The sequence below is a fragment of the Prosopis cineraria genome, unplaced genomic scaffold, assembly GCF_029017545.1.
Source record: "Prosopis cineraria cultivar Desert tree isolate PC_DT_omini unplaced genomic scaffold, ASM2901754v1 PC1, whole genome shotgun sequence".
In the NCBI taxonomy this organism is placed as follows: domain Eukaryota; kingdom Viridiplantae; phylum Streptophyta; class Magnoliopsida; order Fabales; family Fabaceae; genus Prosopis; species Prosopis cineraria.
The window spans coordinates 38,414,285-38,430,734 of NW_026555332.1; the positions used below are offsets into that span (position 1 = coordinate 38,414,285).

Sequence of the window (16,450 nt, forward strand, 5' to 3'; positions counted from 1 at the left end):
CTTTGTGGGAATTACTGTAACCCAAGAAGACACATTTAGTAGATCTGAATTGAAGTTATTTTGATTATAAGCTCTTAGGCAAGGGAAGCAAGCTGAACTAAAAACTTTGAGCTTCTTATAGTCAGGATTTTTAGAAAACAATTGCTGAAAAGGAGAGCCACCACTTAGAACAGGTGTAGGTCACATATTAATCAACTCTGTTGCAGTGTGAAAGGCTTCCCACTAACAGTGTAATGGCATGTGAGCTTGAGTCAGAAGTGTCAGACCTGTTTCGACTATATGCCTATGTTTCCTTTCAGCTCTTCCATTTTGAGCTGATGTATGAGGACAAGAATGTCGAAATAGAATACCTTCATCTTGTAAGAGTTTTGAAAAACTCTTATATTCACCATCTCAATCACTTTGAACAATTTTAATCTTTCTATCAAATTGTTTTTCAGCAAAGTTTTTGAACTGAACAAACATATAGAGTGCCTCATCTTTTATTTTTAATGGAAAAATCCATGAAAATCTACTATAATCATCCAAGAACAGCACATAATACTTGAATCCTTTAGTAGAAGACAATGGTGATGGTCTTCATAAATATGTGTGAATGAGTTCAAGGGGTTTTGATGCACGTGATGTTGACAGCTTAAATGGTAATAAATGAGACTTTCCTAATTTGCAAGAGTCACAAAATAAAGGTTCTTCATTAGAGGAGAAATTCATATTACAATCCTTTCTAATAGAATTCAAAATTTGGTCATTTGGATGACCCAATCTACAATGCCATAATCTTTTAGTGTCTCTAACACTAAGACTAGTACTATTTGTGTTCTGTAGAACTTCTTCAACCTCGGTAGACAGCACTAGACTTGAAACTCTTGATTCCTTCCTCTTCCTTTTAGTATCTACTCGATAAAGACCATCATCATTTCTCAGTCCCTGTAGCATTGTCTGACCTGTTACCTGATTCTTCACAAAGGCATCACATTTAGTCATCAAAACCACTGTGTCATTATCATCATTAAGCTTGAGAATGCTCAATAAATTCTTTTTAGCTTTAGGAGCATACAAAACACTATTCAAATTGACAGACTGATTAGGAATATTTTTAATGGTAGTTTGACGAATTTTGTCAACACCAAGATTCTGTCCATTAGCTACAATAAGTTTAATATTACCATTAGTAGTTACTGCACCATCTAGAAGAGTAGGGTCATTGGTAACATGAGTTGTAGCCCCACTATCAAGATACCATGCTTTGTCATGTATAGTCTCGGGTGTAGCATAAAAGGCAGAATTGTAGTTATTGAAGGTAGAGTTGCTAGCATCAGGATTTCTATGATTAGTGCTTGGTGGAACAAAGTTTCGATCAAACCTATGAAAGCAATTTTCAACAAGATAACCATGCCTCTTACACAAATGACAGAAAGGATGATTTCCACGGGTACCACATCCTCGACCATGATATCCACGTCCAGATCGACCTCCACGCTAGTTTGAACGTGAGGAATCAGAAGCAAAATTGGCAAACTGAGTAGAGATATTCAGCTGAGCGAATTGGTTCAGTTGTTATAAACAAGAGTCAAACGTCAATAGGGAGGTCTGAAAATCAATCCAACTTAGCTCCTCTTTGACTGGGCCAAGTTGCACAACGATTGGGTTATATTCACCATCAAGACCAGAAAGGATTTGAATCATCAAATCTGCTAAGGGTGCTGGACTTCCTGCAACAGCAAGGTTTTGAGCAATTGTTTTCATCTTCATCATATATTCCTCCATGCGTATCGTACCCTTCCTAGTACGTTGCAACTCAGCATGAAGCATCAGAATGCGTGCTTTATTTTGAGCTCCAGCAAGCTCTTTGGCTGCACTCCAAAGTCCAGCAGCAGTTGAGACATGTGTCATCTGGGAGGAGATATCGAGGGTCATGGTATTCAGTAGCCAACCAAAGAGAAGCTGATCAACAGAGACCCAATCTTTGAATGTAGGATTCAACTTAAGTTCATTATTTTCTGTAACAAATTGTTTAGGACATGGGTGAGTCCCATTAATAAATCCTTCAAGTTTGTACCCTTTAATGATTGGTAGAATATGTGTCGACTAAATGGGATAGTTGGTTCTATCCAACTTGACAAAACAAAGTTGAGAGAGAGTGTTTGGCGCCAAAGGGTTCTTTGTGAGTTGAGAAGCAGAGATGAGGGAGCTGCTTTCTTTGGAGGGTGGTGTTTCGGGTGAAGAAGCAGAGAAAGCCATGGAATTAACCAGCGGTGGCTCTGATACCAAGATAAGAAAAGCAATAAAGAAGAGAATAAGGATGATGCGACGCACAGTGATCTTTGTATTCATTCCTTAAATAGAGATTCTGTACAGAAACCTAAATGACAGGATGTATATACGTGTGTAGACAGCAAATAAATAATGGAAACAAGTAATATAAAAATAGTGTGTGCTATCTACTGGGCTTATGAGAAATAATAAGATTGTTATTGGGCTTATCTGTACTGGGCTTTTGCATCTCCTTAACATCATTGCATGCAGCAGGAAGCTAGATTGCTAGAGGATGACGAAAATATACACTTTCATTTGTTTATTAATTATATAAAGGCATATAGGAATATAATTGTAAAGGCATGATGAACAAGGAAGAACCATCATTTTTTATTTTGCATATATATCTTTTTTTAAAAGATCATTTTATTTGAGATATTATTAAGCATTATATGTAGGCACCTATTTCAATGAAAATTCAAATATTAATTTGTCTTGTTCTGAAAAATTAACTCTTTTAACTAAACCTAACTTATGGTAAAAAAAACATCATTTTGATTAAGAGGGAATGTGGTATGTGGTGAAGCAGTGGAGCCCAATTGAAAAGTACAAGTCTTAATTTAAAAGGCTTTCAATTCTACAGTGAAATAGATACATAGAAGTAGGGGTGAACATCGGTCAGTTTGGTTTGGTTCGGTCTCAAAATATGCAAAATCGATTGATCGAATAATACTGAAAATGAAAACCGAATTGAACCGAACAAACTAATCAAACCGAACAAGGACCGAACTGAAATTTGATAATTCAGTTCGGTCAGTTAATTCAGTTTTTTAGTTTTATATTAAGCTATTAAAATTAGGCCCATTTTTTTAAATATTAAAAAAATAACACTACAAAATTGAACCTTTTTTTCTATTCATTTTTTTAAATATGAGCTCATTTTAATTACACCTATATGACATAAAGTCTAAATATTATAAAGGCATAGATAATCAAATAAACAACCACAAATAAACACCGATGATCAAATAATGGCCCCATAATCCAATAACAATACCATAATCCAGTCACAGCACCTATTAATGAGAGTAATTGATGAAATAGGGCTTCAAATGATGTTATTATTTTTTATTCTTTATTAAAATAAAAAAATAAAATAAAATAAAATAAATAAATTATAAAATAAATTCGGTCAGTTCGATCTATTCGATTTTAAATTTTCCTAACCGAATGGAACTAATCAATCGAAATATTTAAAATAAAAAAACTAAATCGAATCAAAAAATTAAATAGACCAAATTAAATAGATAAAATTCGATTTGATTTTCAGTTTCAATTTAATTTTGCTCACCTTATGTAGAAGAAGATATTGTGCTAAGAAATCATATTAGTTTCTAAAATTATTCCTTTTTATTTTCCATCGAGATATTCGATTGCACAAAGAAATAAGTCGAAGATCCAAACAAAAGGTAAATAGATAAATAAAAGAGGCAAGTCATATTCACCATGATCATCATAGCTTTGATAAAATGTTGACAAAAGCACAAGGGACGAAATTGAATTTTCATATTCACGTGCGATGACATTTTTGGCTTTGCTCAAGTGTTATTATACTCACAACTTGGACACACACATACGACACAATATAATAATGGTCCACTTTCTTCCGCTCTTTTTTTTTTTTTTTTAATTAGCAAGACGGGTCTAAGCCTGGGCACTTTCTTCTGCACTAACCCAGCGACAGATCAAGGGGGGCTAGTACCCGACAAAAATTTTGTAAAAATTACTTTATTTTTACTTGTAAAAAATGCTTCAATTAATTATTTACCCCACTATAATGTAATTTTGCATTTTGGCCCCCTCATATAATTGTTTCTGAATCCGTCCCCGCTCTAACCCCCCCTCTTAATTTGATGACCTTTAATTTCCTTCCATGATTACTCCATTTGGTTCGTTATGTACTCAGGCTTATTCCGTACCCTTAATGTCAACATATCAAAATATAATACGTATAAGGTGAACCATGTGCTTGAAAAATTAATCTCCAAATTATACTATTTTAAATTTGATACTACAACATTTACTATTAGTATTATGTGGGTGTCAAATTCTTCATGGTGGGATTTTAAGGGCAGAGAAGTGATGGATTGCTTATAGGGGGAAAAAAACAGAGACATTGATGAATTGAGATTCAAAGTAAAAATAAAATATTAAAAATAATGAGTTTGCTTATATTTTCAATTGCTAAAAAACAAGAATAAGAGATGAGGGAACAAATATCAATAATAAAGATGTTGATGATGAAAACATGAAAAAACAGAAACAAAAAACTGACAAGGCTAAAACCTTGATGTATTCAAATATTTTTTTAAAATTCAAATATAATTAAATCTTCATTAATCTAAACACAATGAGTTGTTTTCGCAAATTAACCTGCCATACAAAGTTTTCCTATGTCAAAAGAGCATTTTCTAAGAGGGGGTAGGAGTTAAAAAGAGTTTGATGAGAAACACTCTACTTAAGTTTGAGGTGTGCTCTAGCCTAAATAAAAGTGTTTTGGAGATGGTTTTGAATCTATTGGGGCTCATTGATCTTGATGAGAAGGTGATCGAGACAATGTTCTCTTGTTGGGAGATTGGGATAAATCTAAATTGAATACTCTTCTTCCTAAAAATATGGTTAACTCTTTGGTTCACACAAAGCTTATATTAGCATGATTGAGAGAGAATTTTTTATATGGAATGGAAACATTCAAAAGATTGTAAGCTTTCTATTAAATTTGTTTATGACCTTTTAATTGCAGGTACTTTAAGGCAACCAACTTTCAACTAGAGATTTATTTGGCGATTAAAAATTCATGAGAAGATGAAATTCATTCTATGGTTGATGGCTTATGGGGACGTCCATATGGCTAGCCTTCGTCAAAGAAGAGGCTTAATTCTATCTAGCATGTGCCCTCAAGGATGTGATGAAGAAGAGGATAAGGTTCATTTATTTAGAGATTGCATGGAGGCTGAGAGCAAGTGGAGACATCTAGTAGATCAAAGACACTAGATCAAATTCAAGAGGCACAATCTGGTGTAATGGCATAAATTAGAATTGAGGTCTACTCTGGCCTCTGGGTAATGAATAGACACAACAAGTAGAGTGGAAGATAATTTTCACTTACACATGTCAGGATCTTTTTAAGATACAACTCCCTTTTTCAACAATGATGAGTTCAATCAAAGAACCAAGAGTGAATCTAACTTATTTAAGATAATCCAAGATAGAAAGATGATGAGCTCATTCATCTCCTCAAGGCAAGGTGAGTCGGCCAGCTATAACCACAACATTCATGATTTTAATTATGTGAGACTTGAGGTATCTAGGCAATTGGAGGTTGAGGAAAACAAGTTATGTGCTGCTGTGTTAAGAAAAAATACGGTTGAGGTAGAGATGGGTTTCTTCACAAAGGTGAGTTTCTCTCCAAATGATTTTGGGGTCCTTTGTTCTACTCTAGAAGGACTTCAAAGGTATTGGAATGAAGGGTGTGGAAACATTGAAATTGATATGCTATGTGCTAATAGTTATAATCTTATTGCTAGGGACTCCTATTGTGAATTCCCATTGCATGAGCTTATTTGGAACATTAAAAAACTTATCCTTAAAAATTGGAATGTTTCATTTAAGTTCTCCTGTAATGATCCTAATTTATTTGTAAATGATATTATTAGGATAGGTTTATATAGTCATAATTCTATTGACATCTTTTACTATCAACCCACTCAAATGTAAGGTAGGGTAGATTGTGAAAGGTGGTACTCTGTTTGGGTTTGTATTTTGTTCAGCTTTTTTTGGTTTCTAATGGAGCAATATATCCATAATAAAAAAATAGCGTTTTCTAGCTGTCTATTTCATGAGATTGTGTCGTTTTCAAAGTTTCTCAAGTAGCACAGTCCTTTGATATGCGCATAGGATGCCTTGTTATTGTCTAATAACTACAAATCGACCTATCATATTTAATTTATGTCACTCATGAAGTAACAGTTTTTACATTTTTATATTAATTTGATAAAGTGAATGATAATAATAATAAATAATAAACAATATTAATTTTATATGAAAACAATAATTTATAATGATTAAAATAAAGAGGATGAGGAAGGACAAACAATGATCGATAGAGTCCAAACAATTCGCATGCATGTCTCGAAAGATGAAAATGGCGTGTGCAGGCGGAACTCACCGACAAAAAACGATCTCCGAGCCGGGCAAGCACGGGACTGAACTGATCGATCTACATGACAATAATACCCCTCCCATTATTCCAAAATGACTAGCCAAGTCCCTCCAATAATTAACCCAATTGCATACTTAAAAAAAAAAAAGATTTATAATTTGCTTGCTCCCACTTTAAATTTATGGAGGAAAATTAATTTTTTCCTCTATGAAACGTGATATTATTTTTTTTTGTGCGTTATAACTTAAAATTAATTACCAGAAGGTCGAATGTCTCTGCCTCCGGAATTCGACTGTTTCCTTAATTGCGATTGTGCGATCTCGTAATCTTTCTTGATTACGACGACTTGATAGTGCTGAGTTTAATTTTTTTTTTCAATTAAAAATTCTATATTGTTTACAACGGGTAAATTCATAAATCCTTTTACATATATAGCTACATTATAACATAACAATTTAATCCATAAGCATCTCGATTAGTTAGTTAACTGATGTTACAAAATTCCCATCAATTGAATAACTAAAAAGACCGACATAATTTGGGGGGAAAATGTAAAAGGATGACAGAATTAATTAGAAGGGAGAAAAGTATACACAATGACACTAGCCTCTATTAGTAGTGTCTCCAATTTGGTGGTATTATCCAATATCAATTAATAATGAGTAAATAAAATAAAAACATGCTTATATGGAATTAATGATGAACCAATCAAGGATGCGTTGTGCCTATCCAATTAATCAAGAGATACATACAAATATATATCTGCACACGTCGACATGAAATGGGCCCTATATAAAGCCAAGCTTCTAACTGAGCCTCTTGTGTTAATCTTCACTGTTTCTCTCTCTTTCTCTCTCTCTCTCTCTCCCCCCCCCCTCTCTCTGTCTCTGTGTTGAAGATGGAGACCGGAGCTTATTGTCGGGGATGGATGTGGATGTGGGTGTACTTGGTGGTGGTGATCCAGTGCGCGGCGGGTGCAGGGGAGGCAGATGAGGTGGCAACTCCGGCGAGCAAAGTAAAGATGGACACCGGAGGGCTGAGCAGAGAGAGCTTCCGGAAGGGGTTCGTGTTCGGAACGGCGACGTCGGCCTATCAAGTGGAGGGCATGGCCAACAAAGACGGCCGCGGTCCCAGCATTTGGGATGTTTTCGCCAAGAAGCCTGGTTTGTATTCTCATTTTCATCACTCTCTTTTTATGTACCTACCTACATACATACATACATGTGTGAGTATATATATTATTTCAATGTTATTCGCGATTATCTAATGAAATAAGATTTGTTGTTGATCCATTTCTTAATAAACTACGCCACCTGTTTTTAGCTCTTGATTTTTTATTGTGTCCAAGGTACATTTGATTATTGAAAAAAAATAGAATTAAATGGATTGAAAAAAAAAATAAAAATGAGATGATTAAAAGAGATAATGAACCATATTGATAAAAGAGATAGATAATTTAATTTATAAGGTTGAGAATTATGATTCATGAAATTTTTAAAGGGTATAGTGATTCTCACATTTATAATATTATTATGAGAAAGATGATATAATTTAATTTTATATTAATTTTTTTAATTTATTTCATTTCATTTATATTAATCAAACGGGATTTAATTCATGGAATCTCAATTCCTAATCATATTGAAATGGTTTGCTTGCAGCATAGTGGGACAGGACATGGGTTGAGCTAGAAGTCTCGTTGTCCCAAACACACACACACTACATTAATTTTATTTCATTATTTTGTTTTTCTGAACTACAAGGTTATGTTTTATAAACTAAATAACATGTTTTAATATATAAAGCACTTCAAATTTTAAGAGTCATTAATAATTTTTTTTCACTTAAAATGTCTTCATAAGTATATCAAAATTGCTTGCTCTAATTTAACAAATAATTAACCATTGGTAGGATTATTAAATAAGTTACAAAAAATTAAAATAATAACTTTCATACTATTTTTTGTCAGTGTGTTTTAGTTAAAAATATTTTATACATAAAAAAAGGTGGTAGCACAAAAGCATGGGTTATTTTTTCCGTCGGTGCATTATTGGGATGATGTCTTATAAGGTGTTATGATTACTCATCGTTTAGATCCAAATTTGGTGAAGTTTTCTTATTTTTAAGTTTGATGTGCCCCTTAATTTATTTTACTTAGACTTTTAAAATTAAGATTAGGATAAATAAGGCCATAATTAAAATATACTAGCAATTGATGGTAATTTAAATTTAAATTCTTAAAAAGACAGATGAATAAGAATAATTTTACTTCTGCATTTCACTAAAGTGTGTGTAATTAATTATATATTTGGTGTCGGCGAACAGGAATTATTGCCAACAATGGCTCCGCGGATGTTTCGGTTGATCAGTATCATCGTTACAAGGTACTGTAAATCTTTAAACATTATAATATTGCAAAATTAATCCTTTTATAGATTCCTATAACCATGGATTGCCACTTTTCCTTAAAGCATTAGGAAAGGGAAAATGATAATTAAAAAAAAAATCGTATACATCACGCTGGGACTAATGCCAGAATGATTGCACTAAGGTGAAAAAGAAGCCCTTCAAGTTCATCGAAAGGGACCTGAATGATCCGTCTTGAGCCAAAACTTCTTTTACTTTCATACTGATTTTTTTTAAAAGCTGACTCTTATTAATTGGGCTTAGAGTTAAGTTTGAAAGCTTTTTTTTTTTAATTTTATTTTACTTTTAAAAATTAAATTTGTTTTTATAGTAATTTATGCTCTAAAACACAAATTAAGATATTTTAAAATCTAAAATAAATAATATAAGTATTAATTTTAAAATACAATCATATATTTTAAAATTTAAATTTAATTTAAAAAAATATAAAATATCTAATTTTCTAGTATTTAAATAAATATAAACAAGTAGTTTGAGCTCGAGTTATTTTTTAAAAAATCTTAAACAAGTTAGACTAAATTTCTTCTTCTTTTTTCTGTTAAGTACCACAATTTTAAAAGCCCAATCCCAAAAAAGGACTTGAACGAGTAGATCAATAAGTCTAACTCATTTTCCTGACTATAACCAAACTTATTTATATTTTCATATATGTATACATATGGAAAACTCATTAGTTTTTTTTTTTTTTAAATACGAGCAGAAACGATTGATTTTAGTAAAAAAAAGACAGTTTTGTTTCAAAAGTTGTAAAAGCTTCTGTCTAACTGGTTTGAAGCATAGTCTAAGGGCCAGTTTTTTTAAATTGTTTTCATAAATTAATTTATACAAGTTTAATATTTAAGTTGTTAATCATAAAAATTTTATTGGGGAAAAAAATCTATTTTTAGTTTTTTTTATAAGTTATTCCAAATAACATTAAAATAAACTTTTTCCAACAAATCCTTGCGTGTTTAGTTTAAATTTCCTCATACTACCAACAACTTTTTCAAGTTTAGAACCAAGTAAAATCACTTTAAAATCTTCAAACAAACTGGCTGTTATAATCTTCCATTTACTTTCCACATAGTTCTAAGAAATAAGATAAGTAATACGTAGTTCATTAGTTCTAGCTGTCTTCGGCTGCATTAACTATCTTTATTTTCACAGGAAGACGTGGACCTCATGGCAAACCTAAATTTTGATGCTTATCGGTTCTCAATTTCATGGTCCAGAATTTTCCCAAGTAATTCTTCATTTCATTACACTTATAAGTTATTAAACAACGGAAACCTTATATTTAGTCCCAAATAAACATTAGTAACTTCGAAGAACCCTTTTGATGATTGAACACCCAACATCTGCAGATGGAACTGGCCAAATAAATTGGAAAGGAGTTGCATACTACAATAGGTTGATCGATTACTTACTAAAACGAGGTAAACTTCGATCAACTCTATAATACCACACCCACACACACACGTGTGTGTATATATTTGCTCACATATATGCTTCTGGACCTGTTCAGGCATTACTCCATATGCAAACTTGTACCATTATGACCTTCCTTTGGCTCTTGAGTTGAGATACAAGGACTATGAGTCGCAATGTAGTGTAAGTACGGTATTATGTATTATTGTGTGCTTCCACTTAATTGCATATTCAGATGTTTTGATTATGCCAGACTGGTATTGGTATATATATCTGATCAAAGCTTCAAACACTGCAGGAATGATTTTGCAGATTATGGCAGAGTTTTGTTTCAAGACTTTTGGAGACAGGGTGAAGAACTGGATGACATTTAATGAGCCTAGAGTGGTAGCTGCTCTTGGTTATGATAATGGCTTCTTTGCTCCTGGAAGGTGCTCAAAACCTTATGGAAATTGTACAGCTGGAAATTCCGGCACCGAACCTTACATTGTCGCCCACAATTTGATACTATCACATGCAGCTGCAGTTCATAGATACAGAATAAAGTACCAGGTACTACTAGCATGTTTGGTATATAGAAAAGTATTTTCTAAAATATAAACAGGAGGTGTACCTAAAAACAAAATAAGACAAAATGCATTTCTCATTTCAGTATCTAAGTGAGATGAGAAACTTTATCCCAAAAGTTAGTTGTTAAGGTAGGAGGACCAACCCACTTAAATACCTCACTCAATGTGGGATTTGGTATCACATACTACCACAATAAAAAACACGTCAAACATTGCTTAACATTCTAAGTCTTTTAAATGGGAAAACTCGTGAAGTGTCAGAAATTTCTAATGTAGTGATGAATGTGCTTGTTGCAGGGAAAAACAAAAGGGAAGGATTGGAATTCTTTGGATTTTGTTTGGTATGAGAATCTTACAAGATCGAAGGCTGACAATTATGCAGCTCAGAGAGCCAGAGACTTCCACCTTGGATGGTAAAACCTTGAAAATATCTGTATATGACTCCCTTCCATGGTTTTCACACTAATAAATAGTTACAAGGTTTAAATTCATGCAGGTTCCTCCATCCTATTGTGTATGGTGAGTATCCAAAGACTATCCAAAACATTGTTGGGAAAAGGCTTCCCAAGTTCACTCAGGAGGAGGAAGTCAAGATGGTGAAAGGCTCCATCGATTTTGTTGGTATCAATCAGTACACCACTTACTACATGTATGATAACCATCAACATGAACCAAAAGTCCCAAGCTACCAAATGGACTGGCACGCAGGATTTGCCTGTAAGATCACCTTCCATTATATTCACAATTTATTTAGAAATTTCAGGCTACTTTAGCTACTACTAATAATGATTTTCTCTTGACTAATGCCAGATGCAAAGAACGGAGTCCTGTTGGTCCAAGAGTAAGCTTGATCCAAGTATCAGATTTGCTTTATAAATTCACAAATCCTGCATTAACTTAGATATAACTGATGACAATTTTGCAGGCAAAACTCATATTGGCTCTACAATGTTCCATGGGCATGTATAAAGCATTGATGTATGTCAAGGAACGTTATGGAAACCCTACTGTGATCTTATCTGAAAATGGTTAGTAAAAAGCAGGCATTGTTTCTAGTTTCACCAACTCTTATGACATGTTTGGTATAAAGTAGGAACGGAGAGAATAAGTGTACTATCAATTTTTAACATACCAAACAAGTAAGTCCAACTTTCCCTCTCCCTTTTCCATTTTAGAAAGGACTTCTCTCCGTACTGAACATGTCATTAATTTTTGAGAGTGAAACTAATCTATGACGATTTATGCGTGCTTCTGGCCTGACCCTGAACCCTGTTAATGAGGGCCACAATTGAAAAATACGATCAATTTGGGATATGTGAGTTTATGAGCTTGAACTATCTTAAAGGTTGAGCCAGCTCTTATTGACAGCTTTACACACAAGCCTAACTTCTATGTCCCTTTTCCATTATAGAAAGGACTCCTCTACATACCAAACATGTCATTAATCTTTTGAGTTGAACTAATCTGTGACTGTGACATGCTTATTGTTTGTAGGCATGGACGATCCGGGTAATGTAACACTTGCCAAGGGGCTGCATGACACCACGAGGATCAATTACTACAAAGGTTACTTGACACAGCTAAAGAAAGCAGCTGATGAAGGAGCAAATGTGGTTGGTTACTTTGCCTGGTCCTTGCTTGATAACTTTGAGTGGAGATTAGGCTACACATCAAGGTTTGGCATTACATATGTTGATTTTAAAACCCTCAAGAGGTACCCCAAGATGTCTGCATATTGGTTCAAGCAGCTTATCACCAGAAAGAAAGAAGCAGTAATAAGCAGAATGTAGAAATTGACTACTGAATCCTAGTTTGTGTGGTTTATTGGGTTAGCGAGAGCTTTTTGAAAATGTAATCACGTGTTGTCTTTAATCAATGCTAGTCTTGGAATAAAATGATGTTGTTAGCTCCGCTAACTACACTGGTCTTGGAATAAAATTGTATCAACATCAACATGTACCCAGAACAAAAATGATGGCATTAATAAACTAACTTTGATGGGAAGGAACAGAAGTTCAATTCATAAATTTACATATCTACATGTAAATCTATAACAGTTAAGACTTGTACAGTGTTAGATGCCTAGAGTACTGACTGGTGTAAGAAATTGAAAGGCAGTCTCACAAAAGTTACTCATTGTGTCACACCACCTCTCTTAAACGAGACATAAATTTTATATTTTAGAGTAGGAATTTAAATGTTTAATGCATTTGCCATGCTACACCTCTAATGCAATCAATTCCATGTGCGATAATTAAATAGATTTTGAAAAAAAGAAGTCATTTATTAATCAAATAGATTTTTAGGGTTATTTGAAAGTTTCAATAGATCATATCTAGTTTTGCTTTACAAAATGTGACGTTTAGACTCGATGTAGAGGTGGAATTGCCGCGGAGTGGGGGCCCGGGAGCAATTAACACTTGGAACTGTTAGGATTTTGAAGCTATGAAAACAATTATATCTTTATTAGTTTTTGCTTTATTATTTTCTCTATTATTATGTCTGAAATTAAAAAAATTAGACCAAATTATCTTTATAATTAATGATACGGGCATGTATAAAGCATTGATGTATGTCAAGGAACGTTATGGAAACCCTACTGTGATCTTATCTGAAAATGGTTAGTAAAAAGCAGGCATTGTTTCTAGTTTCACCAACTCTTATGACATGTTTGGTATAAAGTAGGAACGAGAATAAGTGTACTATCAATTTTTACATACCAAACAAGTAAGTCCAACTTTCCCTCTCCCTTTTCCATTTTAGAAAGGACTTCTCTCCGTACTGAACATGTCATTAATCTTTTGAGTTGAACTAATCTATGACGATTTATGCGTGCTTTCTGGCCTGACCCTGAACCCTGTTAATGAGGGCCACAATTGAAAAATACGATCAATTTGGGATATGTGAGTTTATGAGCTTGAACTATCTTAAAGGTTGAGCCAGCTCTTATTGACAGCTTTACACACAAGCCTAACTTTCTATGTCCCTTTTCCATTATAGAAAGGACTCCTCTACATACCAAACATGTCATTAATCTTTTGAGTTGAACTAATCTGTGACTGTGACATGCTTATTGTTTGTAGGCATGGACGATCCGGGTAATGTAACACTTGCCAAGGGGCTGCATGACACCACGAGGATCAATTACTACAAAGGTTACTTGACACAGCTAAAGAAAGCAGCTGATGAAGGAGCAAATGTGGTTGGTTACTTTGCCTGGTCCTTGCTTGATAACTTTGAGTGGAGATTAGGCTACACATCAAGGTTTGGCATTACATATGTTGATTTTAAAACCCTCAAGAGGTACCCCAAGATGTCTGCATATTGGTTCAAGCAGCTTATCACCAGAAAGAAGCAGTAATAAGCAGAATGTAGAAATTGACTACTGAATCCTAGTTTGTGTGGTTTATTGGGTTAGCGAGAGCTTTTTGAAAATGTAATCACGTGTTTTCTTTAAAATGCTAGTCTTGGAATAAAATGATGTGTTAGCTCCGCTAACTACACTGGTCTTGGAATAAAAAATTGTATCAACATCAACATGTACCCAGAACAAAAATGATGGCATTAATAAACTAACTTTGATGGGAAGGAACAGAAGTTCAATTCATAAATTTACATATCTACATGTAAATCTATAACAGTTAAGACTTGTACAGTGTTAGATGGCCTAGAGTTACTGACTGGTGTAAGAAATTGAAAGGCAGTCTCACAAAAGTTACTCATTGTGTCACACCACCTCTCTTAAACGAGACATAAATTTATATTTTAGAGTAGGAATTTAAATGTTTAATGCATTTGCCATGCTACACCTCTAATGCAATCAATTCCATGTGCGATAATTAAATAGATTTTGAAAAAAAAGAAGTCAAGATTTATTAATCAAATAGATTTTTAGGGTTATTTGAAAGTTTCAATAGATCATATCTAGTTTTGCTTTACAAAATGTGACGTTTAGACTCGATGTAGAGGTGGAATTGCCGCGGAGTGGGGGCCCGGGAGCAATTAACACTTGGAACCTGTTAGGATTTTGAAGCTATGAAAACAATTATATCTTTATTAGTTTTTGCTTTATTATTTTCTCTATTATTATGTCTGAAATTAAAAAAATTAGACTAAATTATCTTTATAATTAATGATACAAATTTATCTTGTGTAAATAAACTTTGACTTTAGAAGAGGTAATTTTGAAAAAAATAATAAATACTTTTTGAAATTTGCAGTTTTGCTTTTGAAAAAAATAAATATATGGCAATTTTTTATAATAAAAATGTAGGGAGTGTAAAATAAAATACCATCAAAATATATTATTGGGATCATATGTTAAACTAGATTCATTTGTTATTTCTTTCACTCCTTGACTGCAAATTTACATACTCCCCTTCAATTTTTGGTGAAAAAAAAAGGTATTTTTATTCAAACCACAGCCTCCAATAATTTAATTAATTATTTTTAATTAACATCATTTTTTATAATTGTTTTCATTTAATAGGGTGTCTCATTAAAGTTAAATGATTGATTGATTTGTTTGTTTATTAAGAGTATTTTTTGGAAAAACTCATTCATTGAAGAAAATAAAAATGCTGTGTATTGTTTACGAAAAATTATGTGTAACTTCACAATTATAATTTCACATATCTCATAATTAAATAGATTATGTATTACAAGTTTAATAGAAATTTTATGCAACTAGTTCATTAATAATTTATAACTATTACTTTAACATTTTACAACTATAAATTCACATATCAAATTATTAAATTGATCATGTATTATTAACAAAATTTAATATTAATTATTTACAATTATTTCATTAATAATTTATAATTATTATTTCAATATTTTACAATTTTAGTATTTTTAATAAGAACAACATTATCTTTATACTTCAATTTCAAATTACACTCATGTTTTAAGGAACTTGATTATAGTTTTAAAATTTTGTGTGACTTATTTATAAATAACTTTTCTCTATGAGACCTATATAGTATTTTTTTCCTATTTTTTAACATCTCATCTAAAAAAAATCGTATATTTTTTAAGAGAAATAATATAATCTACCAAGTAATCCATCTGTTTTTAAATATAAAAGAAAATAATCAATTCACATAGTTTCAAAGAATTGATTAAGTATAATAATTATATTTGAAATTAAAAAAATGAACTAAATAATTCCTATAATTAATGAAACAGTACATTTTAGAATTTGATTTTTGAAGCTTGCAAGGGAGTACTTCCCAAAAGAGGACAATCTCTTAAACGACACTCTAATTCTTTAAGAAATTAATTTATAAATGTCAGCTGTGGAGATAACTTGAGAAAAAAGATAAAAAAAGGTAGTTAAAAATAGTTAGGGGGTGAATAAATATATTACAAAAGTATGTCATTAAGCTTTTAATAATTGATCGTATTAATAAATACTTCTTTTTAACAGAACATTATAATAAATGCTCTAAATAAGAGATAATTGTTTCTTATAAATAGGATCATGATTATTATCCTAAAATTCTTTTATAAAAAGTATAAGAGATAGTAAGTTATGGACACAAATCTCTTCATTTTTTTATTATTC

The 16,450-nt window shown here is 32.5% G+C and overlaps 1 pseudogene; it reads left to right on the plus strand.

The window, feature by feature from the left end:
- Positions 1-7,351: 7,351 nt before the first annotated feature.
- LOC129320900 (beta-glucosidase 44-like) lies at positions 7,352-14,332 on the plus strand (annotated as a pseudogene).
- Positions 14,333-16,450: the final 2,118 nt, after the last annotated feature.